At 35.5% G+C, this 21,041-nt stretch overlaps 1 long non-coding RNA gene across 2 annotated transcripts in view; it reads left to right on the forward strand.

Annotated features, from left to right (window-relative positions):
- LOC102957293 overlaps positions 1-21,041 on the forward strand; it is an 82,143-nt gene that overhangs the window by 26,013 nt on the left and 35,089 nt on the right. The window contains exon 3 of one of the 2 annotated variants that reach the window (XR_006222060.1): positions 8,543-8,655. The exons of the other annotated variant lie outside the window; for it this stretch is intronic. This is a non-coding gene — a long non-coding RNA (uncharacterized LOC102957293). The remainder of the gene's footprint in view (positions 1-8,542; positions 8,656-21,041) is intronic. 2 annotated transcript variants of the gene reach the window in all.

The following is a 21,041-nucleotide window of genomic DNA, read 5'->3' on the forward strand; positions in this document are numbered from 1 at the left end:
GATCAGAGGGCCAAACATCAAGTTTTTTCTGCCCACATGTATTTATTATTTCAAAGTAATTCTAAATATACCAATAATATTCCTTCTTGAACTGGGAAAAATGTCTTATCTGTTAAAATAAATGGACAAGGGTACTCAAACTACTTTTTAAAAATAAAGTAAATTTGATGATATATCCAACCAGATAGTAAAACATATTATAAAGCTATAGTGAAGTCTTTAAAATAGTGTAGCACTGGTAAAATAATACACTCTCATTTTTTTCTTTTAATACATACTACTCATCACTTTGGTAGGCACTAAGAATAGTGTGGAGGAGGTCAGACATTATCCCTGTCCTCGTGGAGCTTACAGTCTATTGGAGAATGTAGCTATTGTTTACAACAATTACAACACAATGTACTGAGTGAGTTGGGGAAGATTTACTGGAGGAAATGGTATTTCAGTGAAGCCCTCAAGGATTTTAGTTAGTTAGGTACAGGAGGGAAAAGAGTTAAAAAGACCATAGTGGACAAAGTAAACACTTCATGTGAATGAAGGAAAGATATTAAGCCAGCTGGAGATAGAAACCAATGGGGAGAATGTGAGATAGGCAGTTAGAGTTAGGCAAGTACCATAGTGCATATATTCTCATGAAGGGTCTTAGTTTTTACCCTGAGAACAATGGAAAGTCACTGGGGATTTTTAAACTGGAGAAAGACCCAGTAAGATTAACATCCATAAAATGATTGGTATGATTTCCCTCAGAAAAATAAATTAGAATGGAGCTAGAAAAGTATGCTGGGAGATAGGAAACTACTGTAATCGATGAGATTATAAAGATTTAAATACAAAGGCAAGAATAGAAAGATGGTGGAGATTTGAGTGTGGTTAAAGAGAAATGGACAAATAAGAATGTTATTTAGGAAATTTAGTCTGTATTGTAGTGGAAGAAAAACTTTCAAAAAATAATAGCAATGAAAAAAATCAAATAATTTGCCTACGTTAAAATTTATTTTTATTTTGTATATAAAAAAATTCAGATACATGGTGCACAGTTCAGAGAAAGAGAATAATATTTGTAATAAAATCAGAATAAGATAAATACTCTCATGAAAAATGGACAAAGAATATTAACAAGAATTTTATAAAACAAGATTTACAAACACTTGAGAAATATATAAAAACATTAAAACTCAGCAATGATAATTCCTATTATAATCAATAACCAAGGAAATGCAAATTTCAAAATAATACAGTCCCAGTTTTAATTTCTGGAATAGGGCAATTTAAAAGCAGTGATAATTTCCAGTGTGGGCAAGGATTTGGAGAAAACAGTCATTTCACAAATGAAATGTGAGTTCTTTTTTTTTTTAATTAAAAAAATTTTTTTTAATCTTTATTTTTGAGAGAGAAGGAGACACAGAGTGTGAGTGGGGGAGGGGCACAGAGAGAGGGAGACACAGAATCCGAAGTAGTCTCCAGGCTCTGAGCTGTCACCACAGAGCCCGACGCGGGGCTGGAACTCAGGAACCGTGAGATCATGACCTGAGCTGAATTTGGATGCCCAACCAACTGAGCCACCCAGGCGCCCCAAAATGTGAGTTCTGATGAAAAGTTTAAATCAGAACTCTTTTGGGGACGCCTGGGTGGCTCAGTCGGTTAAACGTCCAACTTCGGCACAGGTCATGATCTCGTGTTTCATGAGTTCAAGCCCCGCTCGGGCTCTGTGCTGACAGGTTAGAGCCTGGAGCCTGCTTCGGATTCTATGTCTCCCCCTCTCTCTGCCCCTCCCCTGCTTGTGCTCTCTTTCTGTCTCTCAAAAAATGAATAAATGTTAAAAAAAATTTTTTTAAATCAAAACTCTTTTTACAGAAAACATTTTCACCATCTACATATATAAAGAGATTTTAAAAACATTCATACCTTTTAACTCAAAATAATTCTAGGAAATTAACCTGACGAATTAATCTGTGATGTGAATAAATATTTATATAATAAAATATTTTCACTACAATATTGGTTATAATAGCAAAACCAATTTTAACAATATAAATAGGAAAATGTTTAATGGCAAGTGAGAAATTACTTAAGTCATTGAAAATGATATATTTGAAAAGCTTTAATAACATGGGGAATTATTTATGACCTAATTTTAAAAGAATAAAGTTATTATACAATGTTATGCAATAATACCCCAAATATATAATGACTAGTTTATATCAGAAAGAATGCAAGAAGTTGGATAAGTGAATAAGAGAGTTTGAAACACTCCAATATTCAAATGAAGACCTTGAGCATAAACACAGAATTTGAAAAGTATGGAATGGACTTTGAAGACCACCCCATGAGAACATACCTCTGGCTGGATTGCAAAATCCATATTTTGAGGAGTAAAAGAAAACATGGTAAGTCCTAGAAGCTGAGTTCTAACTCCTTCTCGTGGCTACCAAAACCCTGAAGGAATAGAGGTCCAAGGAGCTTCAGTTTACTACAGGGATGTGGGGCATTGCTTAGGAGGATTAATTTTATAGCAGCAAGCAAAATAAGAGATGGAAAACAGAAGAGGAAGTAATACTGGTAGGGAAGCCGATATTCAGTTGATGATTGGTGGTTGAACTGAGATAGTGTTGGTGAGAATAAAGAGGAATGTGTGTTACAGATATTGAGGAAGTAAAATCAATAGGATTTAGCAATTGGATCTATAGACACTGGGAGCTAGAGGGGTTTCTAAAAGGTGATTAGAAGGGTGATGCCTCAGTCTGCTCTAGCTGCTGTAACAAAATACATAGACTGGTTGCTAATAGACAACAGAAATTTATTTCTCACAGTTCTGTAGGCTGGAAGCCTACTACTAAAGTGTTAGAAGATTTGGTGTCTGGCGAGAGCCCTTTTCCTTGTGCTGTCTTCTCACTGTGTCTTCACGTAGGAAGGACACAAGGGAGCTCTCTGGGGTCTCTTTTGTAAGGGCATTCATCCCATTCTTGAGGGCTTAGTTCTCCTGACCCTAATCATGTTGAAAGTCCCTACCTCCAAATAGCATCACATGGGGGATCAGGTTTCAATATGGATTTTAGGGAGATACAAACATTCAGACTATAGTTGATGGTATCGCCATCCTTGGAAATGGAGGAGATTCAGCTTATTGTGCGGGAAGTTGATGAATACGTTTAGACGTTTTGAGTTAGATCTACTAATGGAGAACACCAATTGGAGATCTCTTCCATACAGTTGGAAATGTAGGGTTTAGGCTGTGAGACAAATGGGGCCAGAAATAAAGGTACTCTTTCTCTCTCTCCAACCCACCATGAAGCCTGGAAGAGGTTGGAGTTAGCAAAGGAGTCAACATGGGAGAAAAAAGGTAATACCAGAACCTATGAAATTGACTACATTTAAGGGGAGGAGGGAAAAGAGAAGCAGAAAGGAGCCAGAAAACTGAAGTGCAAAGTGAAGTGCGGAGAAAACTATCTGAACCTGAGCCTCTGTATACAACGTTTAGAATTTGGGCCTGGTTAGATCAGGAATTAAGGGAGAAAATTGAAAAAAATGAATAGGATTTTATGTATTTTAAGACTTATTATGATGGTGACTATGACATAGGATGAAAGCAAAGAGTGGACAGCAGGCATTCTAAAAATTACTATAAAGAAATGCACCAATAAATAAGCTTTTATATTTTCCTACAATTCCTAGTTTCTCTTTATCATGCAGGTTATTTTCTCAATAACTATTGGTAATAGTATATAAAATAAATATTTTTGGGGGAGGCAAATGTGATATAAGGGACAAGGAACAGCCCTATCAAGCTAGTATAATTCATCTGTAAAATGGGGATAATAATACTTATCATCAGCTGATCTCGGAGAACTGTTATGTGAGCTAATTGAAAAGAACTATGCAGCATTGCCCGCATGTAAAAGCTACAGTAATGTACCACAGAATTAATATTTAGAGAATTTTTTTGCTTCTGATTTTATGCTGGTAAAATTGTCATTACTTTAAATAAGCCATAAATATCTATTTTTTGCTCTATGTTCAGTAAACAAATGTTCTATTTCTTACACTTATAAATTTACTGTGATTTTGCCTTCTGTGAGATGTTTGCATTTATCTTATTTTTGCCCGCTTCTGCTCTGGCAAATACGTGCCAAATAAAATGTTAGTATCAGCAAACAAACATTTTTGTTGGGTGTGTCCTCACTGTCCAAATGTTTGTTTTTAGCCAGAGCTATTTGTTTCTGAAGCTTTCATGAAACACGCATTTGTTTTTGAACCCTCCCAACAGCTCGGATATTCCTGACTACATTTCCTTAGGTCACCTTTTACTCAGCACTTCTTTCTTATGAATTCTCCTGTTGGCCAGAATTTTTTCTGAGGCTTCAGTACTTGCCTGGTAGGAATGCTTATAAAAACATTTGTGGATAGCCCAAACATTTTCAATAACATTTGCTTGGAAAAATTTTACTGGCAGTCAGGACACATTATTTAAACATATTTCAAAATATTTATGAGTCCCTGCAATACTTTGGCGGTGTCTGTATAGCAAGGCTGAATTGATGGTTTTCTAGTTAAGTCTTTTTGTTTGTTTGTTTTTGGTCATTCATAACAGTTGATTGATGAGTGCTTGATAGACTTTCCATGCAGTTGATTTGATTAACTCAATAGTAGGGTAGCTATAATAACCAGTGAGCGGTGTTTGAACTTTCTTCCTTCTCCGAGAAGGGAGCTTTATAAACAATTTAGATTAACCTTACTGTAATCTCTTCAGATGCTTGATTCCCAGTTGTTATTTTAGCTCTTTCTCTTCATCTCCTTCCCAGCAGTAATTCAGAAAATGGTAGATTTGTTAGGATCATGTGGGGATTAGGATTTAGTAAAAGAAGCAGCTGAGACCTATGTTTCTCTATATAGGATTCACATCATTTTTAAAAGTCATTTTTCATGTTTCATGACTATGTCTAAATGAAGAAAGAAAATGAATGAATTATTTATATATTTAGGTGGAACAGCTAAAATAAGAATTTGTTTTATTTTGTATATGTGTTATTAGTAGAGTACTTCTTTGTGTTTTTTCAAAATAAAGAGGGAAATCTAAGTCTGTGATTATATCCAATCCTTGATTTTAGATCATCTGACCTGCAGGAGAAAAAGCAGGACATATTAACTTTGGCTACCAGGGATGATAAGGCCACATAAATTTAAAAGGCCTTAGTAAGTGTATCTTTAAAAACCATATTAGAGGGTTTTAATTCATGAAAGCCTCCTTTCTGACTTTGCCTGTCCCCATGTTGCTAAGTCTACTTTCTGCATATCTTATCTTGCATCTCTCTGTTCTGTACTTTTGTGTGTAGATTTTTTCCACATGTGCTTGTGCTGTATTTTTTTTTTATGTGATTTCACTCTATATACCACTGTGTATATACATCTGACTGTCATTTTCTTTGCCTCTGCATGTATGCCTAGCCTACATTTTCTTTAGGTGTCTCCATTTACTTTTGATCTCTGTCTATGCCTTCATCAGTGCACCTCTCCATATATCTATGTTTGTGTGTATATAGATGTGTAAAAGGTTTGTGTCCTCTATTTCTATGCCCATTTTGATGTATCCCTCTGCTTCTATGACTTATTCTCTCTCATTGTCTTTCTCTCTGTGTTTCATTTTATGTGGCTTTCTCAACTTTTATTTGATTTCAGTTTGTTATAAATATCTTCCTTCTTTTATGATTTATGTGGTATTATATTTACTAACTAGAATTTAAAATTTCCTGTTCCATTCCACTAGAAAAGTGAACAGGCCATTCATAAAAGAAATAAGTGGGGTAATACATTTATAAAATGGATATATTCTCATTAGTAATTAGGTACATACAATTAAAATAATGAGATTATATTTATTGACTATCAGGTTGACAAAGATATCCATCATAAAAGAATAGTCAGTTATAAATTATAATGGCATTGAATCAACATTTTAGGAAAACAACATGTGTTGAAGTTTTAAATATATATGAATTTTGATTCAGCAATTCCACTTTAGGAATTTGTCTCCTCAAAAACTGGACAATTGTACAACTGTTTATTTCAGAATTGCCTTTAGCAGTATAAAATTGAAAGTAAATGATCCTTAGTAGGAGCTTGGTTAAATGAATTATTACACTCAAATACAATAGAATATTAGATTTCTATTGCTACAGAAAAATTCTGTGGTATATTGATAGCTGGAAAATAATCAGTTTCAAAAAAGTGTGTAAAAATGTACATATTGTATATGCCATTTATTTATTTAAAAAAAAATAGGGTGTGTGGTGGCTCAGTCGGTTAAGTGATTGGCTCTCTATGGGGATTCTCTCTTTCTCTCTCTCTGCCCCTCCCCTACTCACTCTGTCTCTGTCTCTCTTTAATAAATAAACCAAAAAAACCCACCAAATTTATAAATATATATATATATATTAGATATATGTAATATATATTATAAAATAATAAAACATAAAATATATATTATACAAAAATATACAAATATATATATAAGTCTATATGTATATAGTGTGTGTGTGTGTGTGTGTGTACTTTCTATGTGCTAAGCACAATAAAGACACGATAGAATCATTCATATTATTTTATATGGGGTGTAAGATAATGAAAGAACTTCCACCTTCGCTTTACTATGGATTTAACAAGCGCATAATGTAAAAAAAAATAAATAAAGTTGCAGCAATTTTTACAAGAGTTTTCTTAAATTTTTAAACAGACAAATGCTTTTCTACTTTAAAATATTAAATTAAGTTGATCTCTTCTTTTGTGGTTTTTCTTTCCTTTTTCTTCTCCCTCCCCCACACTGTGGAACAGTGATCCTCTATATAAAGTGATCCCCAATCCTGGCTAAGAAAGTATTCTTAGGTGTTCTGGAAATGCTATGCCTTAGTACATATGCCTTAGTATAATTCTTAATGAGTTGTCAAGAAGAAACATTTATTTAAAGCTTTTGGAAAAATAAAAAAATTTAAGCCATGTACTTGTCAAAATGTCATTCCAATGTGAAGCATGGAGAGTCTGAGCAAATGTAATATGAAACAATAAAGGTGAACTCTTGGCTCAGTCATTGGAAATTGACACTAATGTCAATGGAAAACCAAACTTGAAAATCTAATGTTTACTACAATAATTTTCAAATTTTTAAATGCAGATTCTTAGACCCCACCTTCAGAGATTCTGATTTGATAGATCTGGAGTAAATCATAGATTCTGTAGTTTAATAAGCTTCCCAGGTGATTCTAAGTTTAAGGGCCACATTTCAACAAACAGTGCTGATAAGCTAATCTACAATAGCTAATCTACTTTAAAAAGTTGACAGATTTACCTTCAATCATATCTACTAGATATATTTCTCAGAGAATTTTTTGTACATGATTACTTAAGGGATCATGGAAGTTATTTAAAGAGATTGTGAGTTCATAAGCAGGTTATATTCCAATTCAAGACCCATTGGCTTTCTGGACCACAATTCTGAGCCAAAATTTTAATGAGCTGCCAATGTTTACTTCTATCAAATAAAAATTATCATGCTTTTTCTTCAAAAAATAGCATCAATATTAATAGGTTTCATTTCATTGCTATTATTTTATAATAGGTAGATAGTGTGAGTTTTCAATAATAATGTCATAAAAGTATGACAAAAATGTATAAATAATAGAAGACTACAAATGCAGAATTCTGATCAATAAAAGCAGCTATGTAGTATAAATAGAAGACTACTTCAGAGCATTTGGACACAGTCAAAATAGCAGATCTATGAGTTTTAAAAGATTGAATGATATGCAATAAATATGTTGATAGAACAAATTTATATGTCTAAAGTACAAGTTTGCCTGAAAAGTAACTCTGAACTTCCTGCACAGAAGAGTCATGAGATGTACAGCAAGTTTATCATGTTTCTATAAGATATAACCTTCCTGTGTATATATAATTAAGGTGTACACTAAACACACAATTTAAATATTTTGTGGTCATTTAACACAAATCTATTTGTAATTCTATTTTAAATAAAATTTATATGTGTGGGAGGGGTATCTGGGTGGTTTGGTTGAGCATCCCATCCTTGATTTCAGCCCAGGTCATGATCCCAGGGTTGTAGGATTGAGCCCTGTGTCAGGTTCTGTGCTGAGTGTGGAGCCTGCTTCAGATTCTCATTCTCTCTCTCTCTCTCTCTCTCTCTCTCTCTCTCCTCCTCTGCCCTTTTCCCCCACTCACGTTCTCTCTCGTGCTTTGAAAAAAAAAAGAAAAAAAAAAAAAAAACAATTATATGGGTCAGGATCCAAAAAACCTCACACAATGTAGCTGATAAATGAAACACCTGACCAGTTCAGAGAGCTTTATAGCTGTGGAACCATTTAGTTCTGTGTTTCTCAAGCTTTACTGTGCCTATGAATCCACTTGGGAATCTTGTTTAAATGAAAATTCTGATAGTCTAGAGTATGTGACCTGAGAGTCACATTCCAAATAAGCTGTTGGTACAAGGACCACCCTTTTCATTGCAAAGATTTATTTCAACCCTTTTGTTTAATAGATGAAAGAATTGAATGTGGGAAGACATGGCTTTGTAAGGCATTACTAGGACCTTGGCGGACTTAAAGTCATGGAACTGAATTGTATTAATGGTATCAAACTCTTATCACTAAGGTAAGGCTTTTTTGTTGCCCTTCCTGAGTTGAGATTTCAGCTTTCTCTTTCATTCTGTGAGAGAACCAAAAGACTCCTTTCAATAAATTTCCCCTTTTTCTTTAAGTTTCCAGAAACAGTTTCTGATGCCTGCAATCAAAAGAATATATTATAGGCTCTGTGTTGGGACTTGTGTTGCAAAGAAATATACTATATTTATATCACAAGGAAATAAATTATTCTACCCCTGGAACATAGTTACATATATATTTCCTTAAAAAATTTATACAAGTCTGCTGGTGGCTCTCAAACATCTCTCTCCAGCATGACTCTCCCCTCAGTTGCTGAGGTTAAAACCTAGGAATCATTCTCCGTTTCTATTTTTCCCTTCCCACATTCAATCCATTAACAAGTTCTATCAGTTCTGCCTTTAAAATCCAGCCAGAAATCAACCACTTTTCATCTTAACCACTTTTCATCGCATTCTAGTCTAAACCATCACCATCTTCACCCTGGACATCAGCAACAGTTTCCTAATCCTTCTTTTTGTTTCCACTCTAGCTTTTCCACACAGTAGCCAGTGTGATTCTTTTAAAATGTCATCAAGGGGCATCTGGGTGGCTCAGTTGGTTGTGTCTGACTCTTGATCTCAGCTCAGGTCATGAGCTCACAGTTTGTGGGATCAAGACCTGCGTAGGGTTCTTCACTGTCAGTGTGGAACCTTCTTGGGATTCTCTCCCTCCCTCTCTCTCTGTCCCTCCTCCACACTCTCTCTCTCTTTCTCTCTCTCAAAATAAATAAATAAACTTAAAAAATATATATAAAATAAAATGTCAACCAGATCATGTTACATTCATGCTCAGAAATGCTCAGTAGCTTCCCATACCATGGAGAATAAAATCCAAACTCCCCACCATGATTTACGTGGACTTATGTGATATGACCCTTTACTAAACCTCTCTTACTTCATCTTGTTTCACCTTCCTCCATGTACATACTGCATCACCTATACTACTCTCCCTGATAACTCTTTAATTGGAATGTAAGTCCCAAAGACAAGGATTCTGTTTACTCACTCTTGTATCCCTAGTACCTAGGATGATGTTTGGCATAGACTAGGTTTCAATTACTAGTTCTTGAATGAATGAGTGAATGAATGAATGAAGAAATATATAATCAATGAAATCAATTAGGCACAGTAAACAAGATACACCCAGTTACTAGAACTCTGGTAGAAGTAAGCGGTTGGTTGTGGAAGTGAGACAGCAAGATCTTAGTTATTACTACTAACTTTTTATTACTACTTATACTACTAATTATCTATACATTAAAATCACCTTCAATTTTGAAGTTCAAGGCCCTTCCCAAAGAACTTAGGGCAAGACTAGCAGTAAGGTAGGTTGGCTGACACCTGAGCCTCTTGATTTGTCCCAGCCAGAGGAATACACACCTTGGTGGCCTTGAAGTGGCCTTAGAGTGTAGAAGAGAGATGTCAAGACAAGCAGCCAGACAGATGATTATGTTGTTGTTGTGGACTAAATGTTAGTGTCCTCCAAAATTTATATTTTGAAATCCTAACCCTCAATAAATGGTATGAGCATGTGAGGCCTTTGGAAAGTAATTACATCTTGAAGATCAAATCCTCATGAATGAGATTACTGCCCTTATAAAAGAAGCAATATAAGAGGTTGCTTTCTGTTTCTGATGTCCAGTATAGGAGGATATAAAGAGAAGACAACCATCTGCAAACCAGTAAGTGGCTCTCACCAGAACTAAATCTACATACACCCTGATCTTGAACTTTCCAGTCTCTAGACTGTGGGAAATAAAAATGATTATTTATGCTAACCAGACTATGGTGATTTGTTTTGGAGTGTGAGCTAAGATAGTTGCTGTGACTATAGAGAGTTACTATGGTAACTTTGGTAAGGAAATAAAGTGGATACTTGCAATGCATCAATTAACCAAATGAATTGCTTATCATTCATTTTTAAGCCTGTTCTCAGGAGGAGAATAGAGGCACAAAACATTCATAAAAATTTTATATAAGGGAGTTGTCACTGAGAAATCTTTTAATTAAAAGTAGTGGGAGTGTTCACAAGGACAAAGGAATAAACAATGAACAGAGATTTTCTTTTTAATCACTCAACACACCTCTGCCATGGAAAGATGGCATTCTAGTTTCTGTGAAGTAGTGTACATGAGCATTGCTGTTCTATAGGCATTTAAGTATCTTTTAGTCCTTTTGCCTTCATTTGCTCAGGGATATATATCGCTTTCTCAGTCTTGTCCAGATGCAAGCTCTAATGACCTTTCTCCAATAGGCTCAATGCTGCAACTACCTGAACCAGTGGAAACCAGATTTTAATCGCTCAAATTAACAAGTGAATAGGGTCTGGAAATAATCTGTGGCCTTTAGTCTGAATTTTAGTATCCTGGGCAAAGCTCATTGCCACCTGCTTTTACAGTGAGGGGCAATCTGCCCAGTAATGTTCAACATATGTAACTAGTCCATGTGCCAGGCTTTCTGCTTCCTTTTTGGTGTGCAATCCAGCTTCCTGCTGGGACGGTAGCCTTGGCTTAACCTCTACGTCATTTACCTGGTGCTTTGATCCTCTTTCTTTTTTTCTGCTGATCTGCTTTTCTGGGGGTGACCCTTACTTTCAGGATGTCTCTCTACCTAGCTTAACCTAACTGCAACCAAAATATTTGCCCAAGAATTCAGAGACTCTTAGTATAGTACCCTGTCTTCTTAGGAATCCCTTAAACATATCAGCATAAGCCAGGACTAGGTTCAAATTTATACTCCTCTTTGTGACCTGCCCTACTGCCACATTAATTCCCTTAGCCCAATTCTCTGCTCTGGCTAACTCTTTTTTTTCTACTTACAGCATAGCATGCCTGAGCACAAAGTCTATGTGCGTTGGGACACATCCCTAAAGGTCTGAGAAAGAATGAAATAATTAAGATGCTTGTGAATGCTGCTGTGTTATGGATTTGAACCTGTTGCACAATTCTGTGCTCTGGGGAAGGAGATAGATCACTAATGGAAATGAAAATTTCATATGGCTCTGTGAGGACTTCTAAAAGTCCAAGGTTTTACCTGTTGGTTTACTACAAGTTAGACAGTCATAACAGAGATAGGATCTCTACTCTCAATCATGTAAAATAATAATGCTGATTTATGGAAAGGTTAGGAATGTCCTAGTTGGGATGAAACCATTCTTTTTTCTCTCTAAGTGAGACTTTTCTCATTTAGAGATTATAGGATTGGGATCCTGTTCTAGCAAGCCCATTCTCACTAATTTATTACCAACATTAACAAAAATGAAATGATAGTAAGAGAGGGCAGGGATAGACATTTGTCATAGAAGGAAAAACTGCTAATTGAGTTGCTATGTAGACAATTCCAGGATGCATATGAGACCTGCGTGGATTAGGATATTAGCAAAAGGTAAACTTAATAACTTAAATAGGAATAATTGGTTGATAAAACAGTATAGTATTCCTCAGTCAGCTTGGTCAAAGGACATGTGCTTTTCCAATTTTGATAGAACTATTAAAATGTTCTCAGTAGAGGAAAATAAACTTTTAATGCTGGATTTTAAGAAATTACTGTTAGGGGTGCCTTGGTGGCTCAGTCGATTCAGTGTCCAACTTCGGCTCAGGTCATGATACCACAGCTTGTGAGTTTGAACCCCACGTTGGGCTCTGCACTGAGAGCTCAGGGCCTGGAGCCTGTTTCGGATTCTGTGTCTCCCTCTCTCTCTGCCCCTTCCCCACTTGTGTTCTGTTTCCCTCTCTCTCTCTCAAAAATAAACATTAAAAAAGTTTTAAAAAGATGTCAAAAAAAGAAACTACTGTTCTTAGAGAATATCTATCACTGCTAATCAAATTAAGAACAGTTTGGAAGGCTAGGTCTACTCTCTGGAATAATGACAAGTGGGAGATGGCTATCAGATAATAGCCTAGAGAAGTTCTTCCAAAATAGTGCCTAAGGATTTCATCAGGTGACAATGACCACCATTTTGATATAAGCCAGAAAAAGTGGAAATATGTAATCTGGTTATGAACAAGATAAACATGTATCTCTGGGATGTCATAGTTATATAGATTGTATACATTTTATGGGATTTAGGTCAAAAGGGATTCTGTACTGTGATTAAGATTTTATTTCTTCTTTACCAGAAGGTGGAGTGAGCACAAAAAAGAACTATACTCCATAAGGCTACGTGACCCTAGTTATTCCAAAAATGTTTCAAGAAATTTGTTCATTCATTTATTCATTCAACATGTATGGATAGGGTACTTACTAGTAGGAACTGTATAAGTCACTATATACAAAGGGAGACAAAATAGTCACGGTTCCTGACAGCTTCACTGATTATAATCCAGTGGGACCTTTAACGTGCAATAAAATATTAATAATTATAATTGTGAATAGTGCTAAGAGGTCAAGACAACAGTGTCTATTAGAAAAGCAACATGGTCTCATAACTTTGATTTTGTTGGTGAGGGGAGGGGCAAGGAAAACCTCTTTGAGAAAGAGACATGTAAGCTAAGAGCTAAAAGATGTAGAAGTTGATTAGAGTGGAGGCAGGAGGAATTCAGGCAGAAAAGATCAGCATGAAGGAAAGCTCTGAGGCTGGGGAAAGGGTTTAGTGTGTTCCAGGAAATGAAGGCTCAGTGAGGTTAGGACAGAGAGAGTGATAATGGTTCCAGATATGTTTGGAGAAGCAAGCAGGGACCTGATCCTTGCAGAGCTTTGTGACTGTGATAAGTTTATATTTTAAACACAGTCGGAAGCTAATAAAAAACAGACTGATCTGTGGATGGGAAGTCACACAGACATTATCACATGTGGTACCCACCCCATCTCCCAAAAGGCAGATTTATTTAGAATGGAATGAATGTATTGAATTATGAACTACAGATTTAAGTAGAGCAATGCTTTATAATGTGTATCCTGCTTTTTCCTGGTTTCCTTCTAGAGAACCCATTATTTTTGACATCAAACCTACATAGTATTTACTTCCAAATAAATAAATAAATATAAATATATATAAATTTATAAATTTATATATATTTATATAAATGTATAATATATTTATAAATACAAATTTATAAATATGTATTTATAAATATAAATTTGTAAATATAAATAGATATTTATTGATATAATTATAAATAATAAATATGTAAAATATATAATAAATATATAAATATATATGAAATAATATATATAAATAAATATATAAAATTTATTTACATATATATATATATATATATATATATATATATATATATATATCTGGTTCCTCTAAGACACAAAGGACAAGAAGGGATTAATTAGGGGCACCTGGGTGGCTCAGTCAGTTAAGCTTCCAACTTCAGCTCAGGTCCTGATCTCACAGTTTCTGGGTTCAAGCCCCACATTGGGCTCTGTGCTGACAGCACAGAGCCTGGAGCCTACTTGGAGTTCTGTGTCTCCCTCTCTCTCTGCCCCTCCCCCACTCATGTTCTGTTTCTCTTTTTCTCTCTCTCTCTCTCTCAAAAATAAATAAACATTGAAACATTTTATAAAATAAAAGAAGGGATTACTTAAATGTATTTAATTAGGGAAATTGCTGGTGTGATAAAATGGTGAGGGATCTATCACATGAGATGGATGGAAGTCTGATTCTGAGTGAAGGACAAAAGGAAGGAACTTTGATGAAAGCATCCTAGAGTGCAGACCAGTCTAAGCAAGGCCCACTGGAGAGTTCTAGAGCCAGAGTTGGTTTTCAGATACAGGAATAGACCTGTTAGTATCCCTGCCCACTCAGTCTGGCTGGAAGGAGCCATTGGGAAGCACGGCCTCAGGGCAACCACAGAGATGGATTTCAGAACACAGCAGCTGGACCCTTGCTGGTTACATGACCAATAATTGGAGGCCTGTGAGGCACATCTGAAGGCCATCACAGACAGAGAATACTTTTTGTAAAAACTACAATTTTTTGCTTTTGAGGCTTTTACAATTTGAGGAGATGCTCCAAGAATTTAAAGAGGGTCTATATAGTAATGTAATGTGCAAAGTGGGCTAGATCTCTGAGAGAGTAACAGTGATAGGTGAGTCAAAGTGGTCCTGTCTGTCTAAATTCATTTTTTTTTAACGTTTATTTATTTTTGAGACAGAGAGAGACAGAGCATGAACAGGGGAGGGGCAGAGAGAGAGAGGGAGACACAGAATCTGAAGCAGGCTCCAGGCTCTGAGCCGTCAGCACAGAGCCTGATGCGGGGCTCGAACTCACGGACCGTGAGATCATGACCTGAGCCGAAGTCGGACACTTAACCGACTGAGCCACCCAGGCGCCCCTAAATTCATTTTTTAATTGAGGAAGAGGAGAAGAAAAAGATTGCAAAACAAAAGAGTTCCAAACACTTGCAAAACAAGTATCAATAATTGAACACTCACGTTTTTGAAGAGTAAATAGTGATGTTACTAAAAAAGTGCTGACCTTTAAGGGTTTATTTTTAGTCTTCAAATAATTGGACAATTGATATTGTGTAATACAAAACACACAATACAAAAATGCCCTGCTGAACATGTAGAGAAAGTGAAAATGTTAAGAAAATCTATACATGGACTGAAATAAAATATTAAGACTATTTATTTTATTTTATTTTTTTGACTTAACTTTTTTATTTTTTAAAATTTACATTAAAATTAGTTAGTATATAGTGATGCAATGATTTCAGTAGATTCCTTAATGCCCCTTACCCATTTAGCCCATCCCCACTCCCAGAACCCCTCTAGCAACCCTCAGTTTGTTCTCCATATTTATGAGTCTCTTTTGTTTTGTCCCCCTCCCTGTTTTTATATTATTTTTGTTTCCCTTCCCTTATGTTCATCTGTTTTGTCTCTTAAAGTCCTCATATGAGTGAAATCATATGATATTTGTCTTTCTCTGACTGACTAATTTCATTTAGCATAATACCCTCCAGTTCTATCCACGTGGTTGCAAATGGCAAGATTTCATTCTTTTTGATTGCTGAGTAATGCCCCATTGTATATATACACCACATCTTCTTTATCCATTCATCCATTGATGGACATTTGGGCTCTTTCTATACTTTGGCTATTGTTGATGGTTCTGGTATAAACATGGGGTTGCATGTGTCCCTTCGAAACAGCACACCTGTATCCCGTGGATAAATGCCTAGTAGTGCAATTGCTGGGTCGTAGGGTAGTTCTATTTTTAGTTTTTTTGAGGAACCTCCATACTGTTTTCCAGAGTGGCTGCACCAACTTGCATTGCCACCAACAATGCAAAAGAGATCCTCTTTCTCTGCATCCTCGCCAACATCTGTTGTTGCCTGAGTTGTTAATGTTAGCCATTCTGACAGGTGTAAGGTGGTATCTCATTGTGGTTTTGATTTATATTTCCCTGATGAGTGATGTTGAGCATTTTTTCCTGTGTTGGTTGGCCATCTGGATGTCTTCTTTGGAGAAGTGTGTATTCATGTCTTTTACCCATTTCTTCACTGGATTATTTGGTTTTTGGATGTTGAGTTTGATAAGTTCTTTATAGATTTTGGATACTAACCTTTTATCTGATATGTCATTTGCGAATATCTTCTCCCATTCTGTCAGTTGCCTTTTAGTTTTGCTGATTGTTTCCTTCACTGTGCAGAAGTTTTTTATTTTGATGAGGTCCCAGTAGTTCATTTTCGCTTTTGTTTCCCTTGCCTCCGGAGGGAGACGTGTTGACTAAGAAATTGCTGCGGGCAAGATCAAAGAGGTTTTTGTCTGCTTTCTCCTTGAGGATTTTGATGGCTTCCTGTCTTACACTGAGGTCTTTCAAATAAACTTTGAGTTTATTTTTGTGTATGGTGTAAGAAAGTGGTCCAGGTTCATTCTTCTGCATGTCGCTGTCCAGTTTTCCCAGCACCACTTGCTGAAGACACTGTCTTTATTCCATTGGATATTCTTTCCTGCTTTGTCAAAGATTAGTTGCCCATATGTTTATGGGTCCATTTCTAGGTTCTCTATTCTATTCCATTGATCTGAGTGTCTGTTCTTATGCCAGTACCATACTGTCCTGATGATTATAGCTTTTTAGTACAGCTTGAAGTCTGGGATTGTGATGCTTCCTGCTCTGGTTTTCTTTTTCAAGATTGCTTTGGCTATTCGGGGTCTTTTCTGGTTCGATACAAATTTTAGGATTATTTGTTCTAGCTCTGTGAAGAACGCCGGTGTTACTTTGATAGGGATCGCGTTGAACATGGAGATTGCTTTGGGTAGTATTGACATTTTCACAATATTTGTTCTTCCTATCCAGGAGCATGGAATCTTTTTCCAATTTTTTGTGTCTTCTTCAATTTCTTTCATCAGCTTTGCATAGTTTTCAGTGTATAGATGCTTCACATCTTTGGTTAGATTTATTCTAAGGTATTTTATGGTTTTTGGTGCAACTGTAAACGGGATCGATTCCTTGATTTCTCTTTCTGTCACTTCATTGTTGGTGTATAGGAATGCAACTGATTTCTGTGCATTGATTTTATGTCCTGCACCTTTGCTGAATTCATGAATCAGTTCTAGCAGTTTTTTGGTGGAATCTTTTGGGTTTTCCATATAGAGTATCATGTCATCTGCGAAGAGTGAAAGTTTGACTTCCTCCTGGCCAATTTGGATGCCTTTTATTTCTTTGTGTTGTGTGACTGCAGAGGCTAAGACCTCCAATACTATGTTGAATAACAGTGGCGAGAGTGGACATCCCTGTCTTGTTCCTGACCTTAGGGGGAAAGCTCTCAGTTTTTCCCCATTGAGGATGATATTAGCATTGGTCGCTCATATATGGCTTTTATCATCTCGAGGTATGCTCCTTCTATCCCTACTTTCTTGAGGCTTTTTATCGAGAAAGGATGCTGTATTTTGTCAAATGCTTTCTCTGCATCTATTGAGAGGATCATATGGTTCTTGTCCTTTTATTGATGTGATGAATCACATTAATTGTTTTGTGGACATTGAACCAGTCCTGCATCCCAGGTATAAATCCCACTTGGTCGTGGTGAATAATTTTTTTAATGTATTGTTGGATCTGGTTGGCTAATATCTTGTTGAGGATTTTTGCATCCATTGTTCATCAAGGAGATTGGTCTATAGTTCTCCTTTTTAGTGGGGTCTCTGTCTGGTTTTGGAATCAGGGTAATGCTGGCTTCATAGAAAGAGTTTGGAAGTTTTCCTTCCATTTCTATTTCTTGGAACAGTTTCAAGAGAATAGGTGTTAACTCTTCCTTAAACGTTTGGTGGAATTCACCTGGAAAGCCATCTGGCCCTGGACTCTTGTTTTTTGGCAGATTTTTGATTACTAGTTCGATTTCCTTACTTGTTATGGATCTGTTCAAATTTTCTGTTTCTTCCTGTTTCAGTTTTGGTAGTGTATATGTTTCTAGGAATTTGTCCATTTCTTCCAGATTGCCCATTTTGTTGGCATATAATTGCTCATAATATTCTCTTATTATTGTTTTTATTTCTGTTGTGTTGGTTGTAATTTCTCCTCTTTCATTCTTGATTTTACTTATTTGGGTCCTTTCCTTTTTCTTCTTGATCAAACTGGCTAGTGGTTTATCAATTTTGTTAATTCTTTCAAAGAACCAGCTTCTGGTTTCATTGATCTGTTCTGTCATTTTGGTTTCGATAGCAATTGATTTCTGCTCTAATCTTTATTATTTCCTGTCTTCTGCTGGTTTTGGGTTTTATTTGCTGTTCTTTTTCCAGCTCCTTAAGGTGTAAGGTTAGGTTGTGTATCTGAGATCTTTCTTCCTTCTTTAGGAAGGCCTGGATTGCTAAATACTTACCTTTTTGCTATGTCCCAGAGGTTTTGGGTTGTGGTGCTATCATTTTCATTGACTTCCATATACTTTTTAATTTCTTGTTTAACTGCTTGGTTAGCCCATTCATTCTTTAGTAGGATGTTCTTCAGTCTCCAAGTATTTGTTACCTTTCCAAATTTTTTCTTGTGGTTGATTTCGAGTTTCATAGCATTGTGGTCTGAAAATATGCATGGTATGATCTCGATCTTTTTGTACTTACTTAGGGCTGATTTGTGTCCCAGTATATGGTCTATTCTGGAGAACGTTCTATGTGCACTGGAGAAGAATGTATATTCTGCTACTTTAGTATGAAATGTTCTGAATATATCTGTTAAGTCCATCTGGTCCAATGTGTCATTCAAAGCCATTGTTTCCTTGTTGATTTTTTGATTAGATGATCTGTCCATTGCTGTGAGTGGGGTGTTGAAGTCTCCTACTATTATGGTATTACTATCGATGAGTTTCTTGATGTTTGTGATTAATTGATTTATATATTTGGGCGCTTTCACATTAGGCTCATAAATGTTTACAATTGTTAGGTCTTCTTGGTCTATAGACCCTTTGATTATGATATAATGCCCTTCTGCATCTCTTGATACAGTCTTTATTTTAAAGTCTAGATTGTCTGATGTAAGTATGGCTAGTCCGGTTTTCTTTTGTTGACCATTAGCATGATAGATGGTTCTCCATCCCCTTATTTTCAATCTGTAGGTGTCTTTAGGTCTAAAGTGAGTCTCTTGTAAACAGCATATAGATGGGTCTTGTTTTCTTATCCATTCTGTTACCCTGTGTCTTTTGATTGGATCATTGAGTCCATTGACGTTTAGAGTGAGCACTGAAAGATATGAATTTATTGCCATTATGATGCTTGTAGAGTTGGAGTTTCTGGTAGTGTTCTCTGGTCCTTTTTAATATTTTGTTGCATTTGGTATTTATTTATATATATATATATATATATATATATATATATATATTTTTTTTTTTTTTTTTTTTTTTTTTTTTTTTTTATCTTTTGTCCCCTCAGAGAATCCCCCTTAATATTTCTTGCAGGGCTGGTTTAGTGGTCACAAACTCCTTTAATTTTTGTCTGGGAAATTTTTTATCTCTCCTTCTATTTTGAATGACAGCCTTGCTGGATAAAGAATTCTTGGCTTCATATTTTTCTGATTCAGCACACTGAATATATTCCACCACTCCTTTCTGGCCTGCCAGGTTTCTGTGGATAGGTCTGCTGCAAACCTGATCTGTCTTCCCTTGTAGGTTAGGGACTTTTTTTTTCCCTTGCTGCTTTCATGATTCTCTCCTTGCCTGAGTATTTTGTGAATTTGACTATGATGTGCCTTGTTGATGGTCGGTTTTTGTTGAATCTAATGGGAGTCCTCTGTGCTTCCTGGATTTTGATGTCTGTGTCTATCCCCAGGTTAGGAAAGTTTTCCACTATGATTTACTCACATAACCCTTCTACCCCTATTTCTCTCTCTTCCTCCTCTGGGACCCCTATGATTCTGATGTTGTTCCTTTTTAATGAGTCACTGATTTCTCTAATTCTTAAATCCTGCTCTTTTACCTTAATCTCCCTCTTTTTCTCTGCTTCGTTATTCTCTATAAGTTTGTCCTCTATATCGCTGATTCTCTGTTCTGCCTCATCCATCCTTGCCGCCGCTGCATCCATCCATGATTGCAGCTCAGTTATAGCATTTTTAATTTCCTTCTGGCTATTTTTTACTTCTTTTATCTCTGCAGAAAGGGATTCTAATCTATTTTAGACTCCAGCTAGTATTCTTATTATCGTGATTCTAAATTCTGGTTCAGACATCTTGCTTGTGTCTGTGTTGGTTAAATCCCTGGCTGTCATTTCTTTGCGCTCTTTCTTTTGGGGTGAATTCCTTCATTTTGTCATTTTGAAGGGAGAAAAGGAATTAATGAGGTAGAAAAATTGAAATTAAAAACATTAAAATTAAAAATTAAAAACACACCCACACAAAAATCGAATAGATGATGCTAGATCCTAGGTGTGTTTTGGTCTGGGTGTGGAAAGTGGTTTGACAGATTAGAGAAACAAACAAAAAAAAAGGGGGGGAGAGAGAAAAAAAAGGAAATCATTTGAGAATTTGAAAAATGAATACACTAAAGTAGACTAAAATACACAAAAGTAGAGAATATAGTAGGAAAAAATTATAGAAAAATATTTTTAATAAAAACTAAAAAGAAATATGAATTTTTTCATTTTCTGTATTTAATAAAAAAGAAAAAAATGAAAAAGAGAAAAAAGATAAAAAAAGAAAAAAGGAAAAGACAAAAAAAAGAAATCGTTTGAAAATTTGAAAAAGTGAATACACTGTAGTAGACTGAAATAAAATGATGGGAGTAAGATAGAATTTGAAAAAAATTTACATAAAAGCAAAACATATAGTAATAAAAATTAAATAAAAATATTTTTAAAAGAAATTGAAAGTAAAAATGAAGTTTTTCTCTTTCTGCATTCAAGAAAAAGAAAAGAAATGAAAAAGAGAAAAAAGAAAAAGAAATAAAAAAAGGCAATTGTTTGAAAA

The sequence above is a fragment of the Panthera tigris genome, chromosome C2 (assembly GCF_018350195.1).
Source record: "Panthera tigris isolate Pti1 chromosome C2, P.tigris_Pti1_mat1.1, whole genome shotgun sequence".
NCBI classification, from domain to species: domain Eukaryota; kingdom Metazoa; phylum Chordata; class Mammalia; order Carnivora; family Felidae; genus Panthera; species Panthera tigris.